The sequence below is a fragment of the Sorex fumeus genome, unplaced genomic scaffold (assembly GCF_029834395.1).
Source record: "Sorex fumeus unplaced genomic scaffold, SorFum_2.1 ptg000061l, whole genome shotgun sequence".
NCBI lineage: Eukaryota > Metazoa > Chordata > Mammalia > Eulipotyphla > Soricidae > Sorex > Sorex fumeus.
In genome coordinates this window covers 32,510,225-32,523,986 of record NW_026606118.1, presented here as the reverse complement: position 1 = coordinate 32,523,986, position 13,762 = coordinate 32,510,225, and the positions used below count along the sequence as shown (strand labels likewise).

Below are 13,762 nucleotides of genomic sequence, written 5' to 3'. Positions count from 1 at the left end.
CAAATGAAAAGACAATCAGCATCACTGATCAGGAAAATCCAAATCACAATGGAAAACAATTTCACACCTGTTAAGGTGACTATTATTAAAAAAAGAAGTGTTGGATAGTATGTGAAGGTACTGAAATACTTGTGTAAACTTTGTGAAACTGTGAGTGGTACAAATGATATAAAAATTTATAAAAATGGTAAAAGGATTTCTCAAAAATATGTAGTATTATTTTATGTATTTGCTTACTTCTTTGTCTTATCCATTCATAACTGAAAATAAGTACCAATTAACAACTGAGAATGGTAAAGATACAGCTATGGTGCTTAGATAGGATAGAGCAGAATTTTTTTTTTAAATATAAAGTGAAGGCCAGAAAAATTGTACACTGATTAAGGTACTTGTTGAGCACTCTGCAAACCTTAGTTAGATACCTGGCACTATGCTTCTTCCCTAAGCAGTACTGGGATTGATCCCTGGCTACAGAGCCAGGAGTAACTAAGCTCTTAGTCCCTCTGGAAGATACCAAATTTTCTTTAACTTAATTAACTGGGTCAATCAGAAGAGATGTGATACTTTGAATAATTTCAAAATTTATGTTCCTTAAACATAAAAAACATCAACAACCTTGCCACTTTGATAACATCAGTGACACATTAACCTACATTCAATCATATTTTAAAATCTATTTAGGTTTGAAGTCTGAGCATGAGATATATTTACACAGATATTTGTTATGAAATAAAAACATCTTTAACTTTATATTCTTTTTATCATTAAAATAAAAATTTCTTTCGGCTCACTCCTTTCTGGAAAAGTTTATGTTTTCTCTTAAACACAAATCTCTTTTCTCTCCTCATATTTTTCTAAATAAAACTGTTCTACTTTAGAAACACATAACAACATTATTTATTCTATGGAATAAAGAGGCTCAGACAGAACATGGTAGGAGGCTAAAGAGCAAGGGTTCTTATATGTCAGGATACATAGATATTTCTCAGAAGAAAGTAAAATTACATATTTTCAGGTCAAACTATCCACAATTTTATTTTAGTGACCTGAATAATGCCATGTTGTTACCAAATATTGAAGGCAACTAAGATGGTCTATTAATCACAATTGGACATATATTCTTTCTGCCTGGAAATCTGTGTCTTCCTCTTCTATGACCATGCTTTTAATTGGTAGCTCCTATATAGTGAATTCTATTGTGTCATCACTGGTACTCCTTTGTAAGAATCAAAGCCCTTTCATACAATGACCTTTGATGCTTTATTCACTTTAGTTGTTTGCAGTTCCTCAAGATCTCAAAGCTCTGAGTAGAGCCATTGCTGATAATGTTTTTCCAGTCTCTCCATTACTAACTTTCAGTCCTTAATGCTCTTTCCACAGACTCTTTCTTCTCCAAAGGCTGCTCAATCTTACCCATAAAATAAGTTGAAAATTTCTCACAGGGAGAAATCCTTGACTTTGTTTTCATGCCAAAATTTCTCTGGATTAATGACACTGTCTACAGGTTGGGATAATGCCATTATTCTGAATTTCATAATTATTTAAACCTGAACAGACAAGAATTGCTCAACTATAGAAAAAGAAATCATAGCACAGCAGAATCAATTGGATTAGGCATCTCTTCTAAAGTTGGTTCTGTGACTTTGCCCCTTCTGAAATTTCCCAGTTATCAGTTGGTTAGCATTCAAGCTCAGCTGAAGAAAAGGTGTCTTGCTCATGTGATTTAGAAAGATAAAATAATTATAATGCAATTATCAGTAAATATAAATGCACGAATATTTTTGTGTCATATCCAAACATTAAAAATTACAGACTTGTCTGCTTTGAGATTCCTTAGAGAGCAACTGAATTGCTTCCCTTGATTTGCACTTTTATATTAAATGCAATACTTTGTTGTTCTTTATATTGCTAAGGATTAGTGTGAGAATGTTTTCATTAAGGTAGAAAGCAATAAAAAAAAGATATGTGAAAAAGTTTGGCCTGATTATATTACCACCTCTTTGTCCTTCAATAGCCATTTTAATTAGGAAAGAGCAACCATTATACAAACTCAAAGTGAATAATCCAGGAAGCAGGAAATATTTTTAAAGCATTGTGTTTTCTTAAAAAATTACTTAAAGAAACTATGCCAAAATAAATTAAAATTTTATTATACCAAGATTTCTGGAATTTAAAGGTAGTCTTAGTTTTACTCCTTATTAACAAATTTATATATTTCTTCCAACTTAAGCACTGATAGTCAAAAAAAGGTTGTTTAAATTTCAATAATGTGAGAGCTAGGATACTTGAGATGTATGAACATCAAGATCTCACTTGACTCAAAGAGAGATACAAATCTAGATGATGGAGCCTAAGGAATAATTTATTGATGGAAAGAATGATGTAAACCTGTTTCTCCTTTGTGTGAGAGATGCTTAAACGGTTCAAGGGATGATATTTACTTCCAGCACATGGTAAGGACAGTAGCAGCAGTTAGCTCTGTATACAATGATTTTATACAAGCATTTCATTTTCCCCCTTCTTGGTCTTGACATATCACACAGTTAATATATGGTTATTGAACACTAATTCCTGCTTGGGAAATATGTTCCAAAAATTAGTTTTGCCTTCAAAACTTCCAATATAACACATGTAAGAGTTTTAAAAAAGTATGTCAAATGTACAACTAGCATCTATGAGACACTAGCTACATGGTTACAGAAGAGGCAAACCTGGTTCCTGGCTTAGCATACTGGATGGAATATTTGATAAAGTGATTTTAATTACATCTTAAAGGGTCAAGTAGCTGCCTGTCTGCCTGACTTGAAAGAAAGGTAGAATCTTTAGAGCAAAGGAAAAACTTCCCATTGAAAAACTTAAGAATCTTATAACTGAGGCTACAGAGATAGTACTGGGGTTTAGGCATTTGTTTTGCACATGGTTGAACCCAGATTGATCCCCTATTCCTCACATGGAACCAAGCACTACCAGGAATCATCTCTGACCACAGAGTCAGGAGTAAGTATGGACACAGCCAGGTGTGACCCAAAACCAAATCAAATCAATTCCAAACCAAAAATCTCTCACAACTTCTTAGAGTAGAAACAAGTTGTTCTATATTATAGAAACATAAACTGCTCATAGAAATTAATTATTAATTAAACCTATTATTAGGAAAATTGTCATGCAGGAAATTGGTTTTGAGTTTAGGTTATGAACATACTGAATTAGTTAATATAAGTTTTTGTATTTTCGATATAGTGTCTCTATATGATATTTTTATTTATTTATTTATTTTTTTATTTTTAGTGAAACACCATGAGGTACAGTTGTAGATTTACAATTTTTTGTGCTTGGGTTTCGATTATACAATGATCAAATACCCATCCCTCCACTAGTGCCCATTTTCCACCACCATGGATAATATCCCTCCCACCCCCATCCCTCCCATCTCACCCTGCCTCTGTGGCAGGGCAATCCCCTGTGTTCTCTCTCTCCTTTTGAGTGTTGTGGTCTGCAAAAGAGGCTTTGAGTGGCAAACATGTTCAGTCCATAGTCTACTTTCAACATGCATCTCCCCTCCTGGGAGGATCCTCCAAACACCCTTTATTTGGTGCTCCCTTCTCTATCTGAGCTGCCCTTTCCCCTAGAATGACTGGCTGTCCTCTGAGCTATGGAGTAATCCTCCTGGTGTTGATCTCAACTATTCTTGGGTATTAATCTCATATTTTGTTTCTAAAAATATGGAACGCTTCACGAATTTGCGTGTCATCCTTGCGCAGGGGCCATACTAATCTTCTCTGTATCGTTCCAAATTTAGTATATGTGTTGCCGAAGCGAGCACTCTATATGATATTTTAAGGTAGCATTAGTTTACATGACTGTACATCTTTTAGGGTTGCAGTTTCATAACTTTTCAAAATATGTTACCACATCACAATCACACCTAAGTACCAATATACCTTCACTTCAGACATTGCATTGTTCTAATAACACCAAACATTAGCCAAGCAGCACAAATGCTGTCCGACTTCGACCATGAGTGTGGAAAGGTCGGACTATAGCTGAATCTCACAAAGACAATGTTTCTGAGAAACGGTCTCCTTCATAACATTCTATTCACTCTCAATGGAACGACCATCTCTGAATGCAACAGTTATGTGTACCTAGGTCGAGAAGTCAACATGACAAATGACCTGGCACCTGAGTTGTACAGGAGGAAGAGAGCGGCTTGGAACACCTTCAAGAGTGTTGAAGAAACAGCTAAGAGGACGAAGGACAAAGAACCTCGGGCTCCAGGCACATCTCTTTGATTCCATTGTTCTTCCTGCAGTAACATACGCCTCAGAGATCTGGACCCTATGAAAACAGGATGAGAATGCTATTCGGGTCTCCCAGAAAGGAAGTGAAAGAGCTATGCTTGGAGTATCATGCTTCACTCAATTGAGAGAAAGAATCTGGAGTTCCGACCTCTGTGGACAGTCAAGAATCAGGGATGCTGTCTCGTTTGCCAAGGCATCGAAAATCAGATGGGCTGGACATGTAATGAGATTTGGAGACGACCGCTGGACTAGAGCCGGTACCGACTGGATTTCACGAGACGTCAAAAGACTGCGTGGCCCCTCACCTACCAGATGATCAGACTTCTTCATCAAGACCCTGAATGATTGGTTTGAGGCTCTTCGTGTTCCTAGAATGAGCAGATGCCATTGGGCTACATGAGCACTCTACAAGGACAAATGGAGACGTTACTGGCGCCCGCTCGAGCAAATCAATGATCAATGGGAAGTCAAGTGATCAAGAGATCATGAAAAATTATACTCATGAATAAATTCTCAAGAATAAAATAACTCCCTCTGTCTTATTTCACATAATTATATACTCTAGTTCCACCTATGCATTTAAAATATTAAAATTGAGCTTTAATATTAAATTTAATATTATAATTAATATTTAATTGATTATAATTAATTTAATTATAATTAATATTTAATATTATAATAATTATAAATTTAATATTAGAGCTCAATTTTTTTCCATTTAAAAAATAAATTATGCCAGGAATAAAGTCCGGAAGTTCTCACATTCTAGGAAAGCACTCTACACCTGATTTATACCACTACCTAAAGTTTGTTGTGCCCGCACAAAATATTTTCTTATAGCTGAGTAGTATTTAATTATGTCTGTTCACCACATTTTCTTTATCCATTCACCTATTATTAGACACTTTCATTCTTTGTGTCCATATATAAATAGCACTGCAATATATATGGGTGAAACTCAATTGGAAACTTTAAGAAGTTATATTGCAGTTTAATTATCATATGATTCATTTTGCATGGAATACTATATCACCAAAATCACAATCGAGGTAATGAACACAGATCCATCCATTCCCCAAAGATTTCATGAACCCTTTTATCATCTCTTTCTTTTCTGCCTTTTTTCCCAGAGCCAAACTCAGAAGACATGATAGAAGTGCCTGCAACAAAAAGTCACTCAGGAAACCAGTACTTAAACCAAAATTCTGAAGAAGATTCAAGGATAGATTTTTACATAGCATATTGTAGAGTGAGAAAACAGGGATTGTTTATCCATAGCATTAGCTATAAAATTTTTCTTAAATGATAGCAAATTACCTAGTGGTTACCTCACATCAACTTTGGGAAACAGTTTATGTTTTGTTTATATTTCCAGGGGCATAAACAAAAATGACCCAGGTCAAGTTAGTCTGGGAAATTGAACTAAATTAAGCTTTTGTTATTTGTTTGACTAAACTAGTCTTGTCCGTTTAGGGGATTCTCAATGTTGATCTCTCTCTCTCTCTTTCTGTCTGTCTGTCTATCTGTCTGTTTGTCTTCTATTTTTGACACTGCCTAATGATTGATTTTTGTTTTTGGTACTACAGAAGAACATTTTTCATGAGTAGAATCAGATATCCATTTTTTTTTGCTACTTCAATTTGATATAATTGTTTTGAAATGCATTAAATTATCAATGATTATCACTTTTATTGCTGAGTCTAAGTGACGGTAATAAAGCTTCTATTAATATTGATGTGTAGATCTTTATAAGAATAAATACTGTCATTGTATTAGGTAAGTACCTAGAAGTGAAATAGCTGGATCATATGATATAGGTCACATTTTTAAAAGATTGTAACATAGTTTTGGAAAATATGGTAATAATTTTTAAATTATGAATAGCAAGTAATAATCATTGCATATCCTTGTCAATATTCAGCATATTGAGACTTTTGAATTGTACAATTTTAATATATGTTGTTTTGTGCTATTCACAATCACAGTGATACAGTGATTAAGTTATTAAAAATAGTTTTACTCATTCATTTGCTACATATATATCTTCTATAATAGAGAATTTGTTCAAATGTTTGCCCACTTGTTTTTTATAAGTATCTTAATTAAAACATTCAGTTAAGTTTCCTTAATATTTAAATCCTTAAAATATCTTTCACAGTCACAATAGAAATAAACTAGAAGTCAGTAAAGTAAGTAAAGTAAAGGCCCTCCCATTGATCATCGATTTGCTCGAGCGGGCACAGTAACGTCTCCATTGGAGACTTTGTTGTTACTGTGTCTGGCATATCGAATACGTCATGGGGAGCTTGCCGGGCTCTCCGAGCTTGCCGGGCTCTTCTCGGAGAAGTCAGTAGCAGAAGAAAATCTTGGAAAATCAGATATGTAAAAATTAACAATAAACTCTCAAAGAACAGATGATTTGAAGAAGATCACAAGAAAAATTAGAAAATACTATGAGATAAAAAAGGCCAAAACATAACATATAAAAATTTATTTAACAGAACAAATCAGTGAGAAAAGGTAAATAATGATAAATGTCCCCATTAAAAATAAATGTTAAATTAATATTCTAACTTTACATCATAAGTGATAAGAAATAGAAGAGATAACTAAAGTCAATGCTCGCTGAAGAAAGGAAAAAATTATTCATGAAATGCTGGAAATAAGGAAACAAAAGAGCACCCTGCTCTTTGACTCTTGGCATAATAGATATACTACTCACTTAAAATAATTGTATAACTGGCATCAAAAAGAAATTTCATTGTGGGGTCAAAATAATAATAGATGTGTAGTTGTTAGGTATATGCTAAAGTTTTGACGTTTGTATGTCATTTATTATGAAAGAGATTGAATTTGGAGAACACAGATTTAACATCACTTGACCTCAAAATTCTTTACATTTCCACAGTATTTCCATAGTACAGCTGTTCACTCTGAGATGGTAGATTATTATATAACATACCATTGGGGAAATATATGTCAGCAGAACATAGGCAGTGTTATTCTCCAAAACATTTTCTCAGAACAAACTTTAAAAGATACTTTATTTGCCTATTAAAGGATGGATTGGAAGTTTTAAGGACAAATGCCAAGATTAGGTTCCAGGCTGGATTAAAAGATAAGCATGTAAATCAGTTGGTTTTAAATCTGATGAGTTGAAAATAGAGTGATTTTAATGTAGTGTGTATTAACACAAACTAGAAAAGTATTCCAGATTTGAAAATATCGTGAAAGTTGAGTAAAATTCAGTTTTATGTGCATGAAAAATTACGTGTTACAGTTCTGTTTCTGGGAACAAAGAGACAGCTTTCTGTTCTGGCTGATTAAAAGAAAAGGAGGCTAAATTATTTTATCTTAAGGGAGACTGCTTAGGAAACCTTTGTGAATTGTTGTGCGTATAAGTTTTAGATAAATTAAAGCACACAAAGGCATGTAAAATGGATAGAGTTACATAACAAGTAAGCAAAATCAATTTTTTAAATTACTGTACACTGTCTTATTCATGCTGCAGACTCTGTTCATTATAAGTATTACAGAACACTAACTCTGCCCTCCACACGACACTCAAAACATGAGCTGAATGAGATCCAACATGGCAAAGAATGTGATAATGCTAGCTTCGTATTAGATGTGCACTGAACATCTAACACAGATAATACAATATAACCTAGGACGCAATATAACCTGAGTGTCAGAGCAGCAAAAGTTTTACTTACGAAATTTGGAGTAAACATTTATATTGCAGGAGTATCAGCACTCTAGATAGACACAGTATCCATAGGTTACTGTGTTAACAGAAACATCTTAACATCTATTTTTGTATGAATAACCATTTTCTTTCATGAGATGTGTAGTCCCTTTGTTTTGGGTGAATTCTTAAACCAAAACAAAAAGCAAAATACTAATCTATTGTAGAAATTTAGGAAACTCAGAAAGACACAAAGTTAATTAAATCTATAGTAGGATTTCAAACCAATTAGCCAAACACAATTAGATGGAAACAGTTGCCCAAATTAACTTTCCTTCTAAGGAGGTAGAATGGGAATTCTGTTCTTACTTGCATTTATCTAAAGGATCTAGGGCTAGGTATGTGATTAGGCTAAAGTAGTTTTTGGCTATGGAACATTTATCCAAATGACTGAATTGTGCAAACATCACTTCTTAAAGACAAGCAGGTAGCAAAGAAAAGGAAGAGATGGAGCTAAACGGAGTTTCAGTGAGATTGTGCAGGCAGGACTATCAATCAGAGTCAGAACTGAAAGTGAAGACTTCTGGCATAAAGGAGTAACTTCACTTTGAACACAATGAATACACTGAAGTTTCACTTTTCCAGATTCGTTATTGTTTTTTTCTCTACTTCTCGGCTACCCTGAGGTCACACCCCATAAACCACTTCCTGCTGGCGCCAGATAATCTCATCAGCTACCCTCCAGAACTCACGGCTGCTTCTCCTGGAAGTGAGCAGAAAACGAGGCTCCTATAACCATGCCAACGCACGCCAAGCCAGGCTATTTTCACTCAGGGAGCCCCAGAGGGGGTGGGTGAGAGACCTCCCTGTCCCAAGGGACCCAGCCTGGGCAGCCAACGTCCACTACCCAACTGTCGCCACGCTCCAGGCCTCTTTCTGGACCACACAACACATCACAAGACACTTCCTACCATTTTCCATAATTACCGCACCATGTTTGATAGGTTTCATACAGTAGGCAACAAATCATAGAGAGAAATATCTATCTATCTATCTATCTATCTATCTATCTATCTATCTATCTATCTTTTGGTGAGCCCAAGCAAGCTACCGAGAGTATCCCGCCCACATGGGCAGAGCCTGGTGAGCTCCCTGTGGCATATTCAATATGCCAATAACAGCAACTATAACAGGACTCATTACCCTGAACCTGAAAGAACCTCCAATGGTTGGGAAAGACGAGAAGGAGAGCCTGCTAAAATCTCAGTACTGGAATGAATAGAAATGTTACTGGCTTCTGCTAGAGTAAATCAACAAACAATGGGGTGACAGTGATACAGTGGTACAGTGATAGAATTTGAACAATCTTTCTTTGATCTTCTAATCAAAATGGATATTTTTAGTTTATCCCATGGATTCAATAACATTCATTCAAAAATATATGTGCATAGCTCTATTCATTAATGTGCTTAGTATAATGGTCAGAATATGGAAACAACCCAAATATCCAGTGATAGAAAAAAGTGGGGAATATATACTCAATAGAATATTATGTAGCCTTAAAAAAGAGTGAAATCTTGCAGGTTGCTGTAACTCGAATAAAACACTAGGTCATCTTATCACTATCACTATCACTATCACCCCGTTGTTCATCGATTAGCTCGATTGGGCACCAGTAACGTCTCCATTTGTCCCTGTCATGTGCAAGTGTAGCCTGATGGCCTATTGAGGCTCTTTCAGGGCCAGGGGAATAAGAACCACCATTGTTACTGTTTCTGGCATATCAAGTACACCATGGGTAGCTTGCCAGGTTCTGCTATGCGGGCAGTAGCCTGCCGGGCTCTCTGTGGGGGATGGAGGCTTCTGAGGCAACATCTAACCTTTACTTAGATTTTCCTAGTCAGGCATATATGTGGGCAAGGTACTCTCGGTAGACTGCTGGGTTCTCTGAGAGTGAGAAGTAGACAATAATAGGTCACGCGGCTGCAAATAAGGCTGTGCGCTTCCAGGAGCTTGGTTTTATTGTCTCTGGATCTTGGCCATTGATGGGGTTATACGGCAGTTGGTGGGACATTCTGTAAAGTGAAATATGTTACAGAGCACTGTACTGTAGCACTGTCCCCTTGTTGTTTTGATTTGCCGGAGCGGGCACCAGTAATGTCTCCATTGTGAGACTTCTTGTTACTGTGTTTGGCATATCGAATATGCCATGGGGAGCTTGCCAGACTCTATGCAGGCGGGATACTCTTGGTAGTTTGCTGCCTCTCAGAGAGGGGCGGAGGAATCAAACCTGGGTCAGCCGCGTGTAAGGCAAATGCCCTACCCACTGTGCTATTGCTCCAGTGGTGCCATCGGTTAGCTCATGGTTCTAGCACTGTAGCACTGCACTGTCCTCCCGTTGTTCATTGATTTGCTCGAGCGAGCACCAGTAATGTCTCCACTGTGAGACTTCTTGTTACTGTGTTTGGCATATTCAATACATCATGGGTAGCTTGCCAGGCTTTGCAGTGCGGGCGAGATCCTCTCGGTAGCTTGCCGGGCTCTCTGAGAGGGATGGAGGAATCAGCTGGGCTGGCTGCATGCAAGGCAAATGCCCTACCGCTGTGAGAATCAAAAATACCAGATTATTTCATTCATGTGTGGTATAAAGAGAAATAAAATATGGGAATGGGTAATATTTCATAAAGACAAACACTTGCTATTTGAATGCAAAGCAGATATTTTCAGTGGAGGGAAGAGACACAGAACAATAGTGGAGAGTCTTGGGTACTTTGGTGGTGGCGAAGGCACAGTAAGTTTGTAAACGAAACCACAAAAGTTAGCACTTATGTAAAGATTTTGTCTAAATTATAATAAAACATGTAAACAAAAATGGTGCCTTGGAAACTGAGCCTTGTATGATTGGATATACCTATCATGTTATATAGTCAGGGCTATTGGTTGCCAGATATAAAATGTTGCTAAAGAATTCCTAGGTTTCAACCTGAAGGACTATTAACTATACTCCAGGCAACTATTTCTTTCCCTCATAAAACTACACTATTAGAACTCAACCAGAATACTGAGGAAATAGTCTACTAACTCATCCAAGGGTTAATGGTATCTGAACACTTTCTAGAGCTGAAATTTTTTTGTGATGCCTTAGGACATAAATTTTTGTATTTAGAACATAAGTAAAAAACATTTGGAAAAATTTCTGTTTGATACTTTAAGAAGTGAAAAGTATATTTTATATAATCCTACAACTTTCACCAGACTCTCTTATGCTAGATGACACATAGCTGATAATAAATCATCTTTTTGCAAATAACTGACAACAGATTTTTTTAAGTACCCCATACTTCTATTCAGTTGTCTGATCTTATATTTTAGAAAGTATTTATTCTGCCTTATTAGGTTCAAAGCAAAAACTTTAAGCTACTTCTGAAAATATATACAACCAGGTAACTCTAATAGATTTTTTCCTTCATTAAAAAACACTGTCACTGTCACTGTCACCTCATTGTTCATCGATTTGCTCAAGCTCAAACGGGCCCACTAACATCTCCATTGTGACACTTATTACTTTGTTTGTCATATCAAATACACGACGGGTAGCTTGCCAAGCTTTGCTATGCAGACAAGATACTCTCAGTAGCTTTCTGGGCTCTTCAAAAGGCGCGGAGGAATCGAACCTGAGTCGGCCGACCCAGCCACGTGCAAGGCAAATGCCCTACCCACTGTAATATCGCTCCAGCCCCAAACACTAAATCTAATTATTCTACTCAACTTATATTTTCTAGACATGCATCAGCATATATATCTGCAATCCTTTTTGTGATAAAGGTCTCACAAGCACAAAATCTCAAAAGTTAAGAGTGTGCTCTAACGTGTGGTGTTGATCAATATGAATTTTAAGTTAGAATAATTACATACATGTATTATGGAACAGTTTAAAAACTGCAATAAGCAATTAAGCACTAGTTTTTCTGTGTTTTATTCTTAAGGAAGCTAATTCTGCTTTTTTATATTTTATATTATATTTATTAATTCTTTCTCCAAAACTGCAAAAGACTGCTTTAAAGAATGTCCAAATATCATTTAACCTCTTTTTTTTGTGCCTATGACTGACTAACAGCAAATGATAAGTATGAAAATGCAAGTATAGAATCCATACATGAAAATTCTTTTTAATTAGGACTACCTGCTAAATAAACCCAACTAATTTTAATTAAATATTCCTGCCAAACAAATCCAATTACTCATGCTTAGTCATAAGATTATTATATCAATATGAAGTAAACACTTAAGATAATGTGCTTTTAATAAATTCTGTGATAAAGGACAATAATGACATAGCAAAGTCCATGAGAGATAAGCTCAATTTAACTTTCTAATAATTTTTCAAAAGTGAGTTGCATGTACAAGTGTTTAATCATACTTGTATTATAAATAGCAATGTTTAATGATGCATAATTTTCCATACTTTTTAGAAAGCCATTTAAAAACAATCAGAAACAGGTTATCAGGGCTATAGATATAATACAGTGCTTAAGGTGCTTACAGCTGACCCTGGGTCAATCCCCATATTGCATATGGTCTCTTGAGTACTGCCAGGAGTAACCCTTGGGTGCAGAGCCAGAAATAGACTTGAGCAACCTGAGGTATAACCAAAAAAATAAGTTTTATTATATTCAAATTTTTATTATATTCAAAGTTTCATTATATTCAAAAATAAAAGAAAAAGAAAAAAGACATTACTGGCATAGTATATGATACTTTCATATAAAATAAGGCACAAGGGGTCAACAGCATAAAAATAGAGGTCAAATATTAAACATGTTAATTCAAGAATAAAGGTATATAGTCTAGAAAATAGTGTTTTTAGTTTATATATGGTGGTATTGATTGTCCTAACTGCACAGATATACACAGAAGCATTGAGAATATATTATTATCACATATCTTCTGCTTTGCCTTTGTCCAAGATTTTCTCTTACTTGTGTATTTTAATAGTTTTTAGCAATTTGGTGTACATCTATATAGAATTTCTGTAGGTATGTGAATCCAGAATGTTATAGTGCACATGTTATATGTTATTTTTTTATTATTTTTGTTATATGTTATTTACATGTTATATATTATTTTCTTAACAATACATCTATTTGTTTATCATCATCATTCTTATTATTTTAATTGATAAACCCAAACTATACTTCATGATAATAAAATATGCATTTCTGGTCTTTAGACCAATATCTAAAGTATAACTGTTTAATAAAAGTAATATTATTCAGTACAATGGCAACAGAAGTATCATATAGAAATATCACGTAGAAAATATTACATAGAAAGAAGTGCAGTGTCACTGTTATGTTAAAGTTTCTATATGTAAAATTTTATGTATACTCTTCATATATATTTTAGCATTATATTAAGAGTTTATATGTATTATATACCAATTTATCACAGTTATGCATTTCTGTATCTATTTGTGTATATTAAGACAAGGACTTAATATCCCCATGGTGAGATACAACAATGTTCTTTTACAGAAATATTTTTTATTCATTCCTTAGTAAATTAGTAGTAACAAGTAACATAAAATAAAGTATTGTTTCCCTGGGCTGGAGCAATAGCACAGCGGGTAGGGCGTTTGCCTTGCACACAGCTGGCCCAAAGTAAATCGGTTCAATTTCTTTACCCCTCCTTGAGAGCTCGGCAAGCTACTGAGAGTATCTCCCCCACACAGCAGAGCCTGGCAAACTCCCCGTGGAGTATTTGATATGCCAAA

The 13,762-nt window shown here is 35.2% G+C and overlaps 1 non-coding gene across 1 annotated transcript; it reads right to left on the bottom strand.

The window, feature by feature from the left end:
• Positions 1-3,716: 3,716 nt before the first annotated feature.
• LOC130034907 (U6 spliceosomal RNA) lies at positions 3,717-3,823 on the bottom strand. Its single transcript, XR_008794203.1, has one exon. It is a non-coding gene; the product is annotated as a U6 spliceosomal RNA (small nuclear RNA).
• Positions 3,824-13,762: the final 9,939 nt, after the last annotated feature.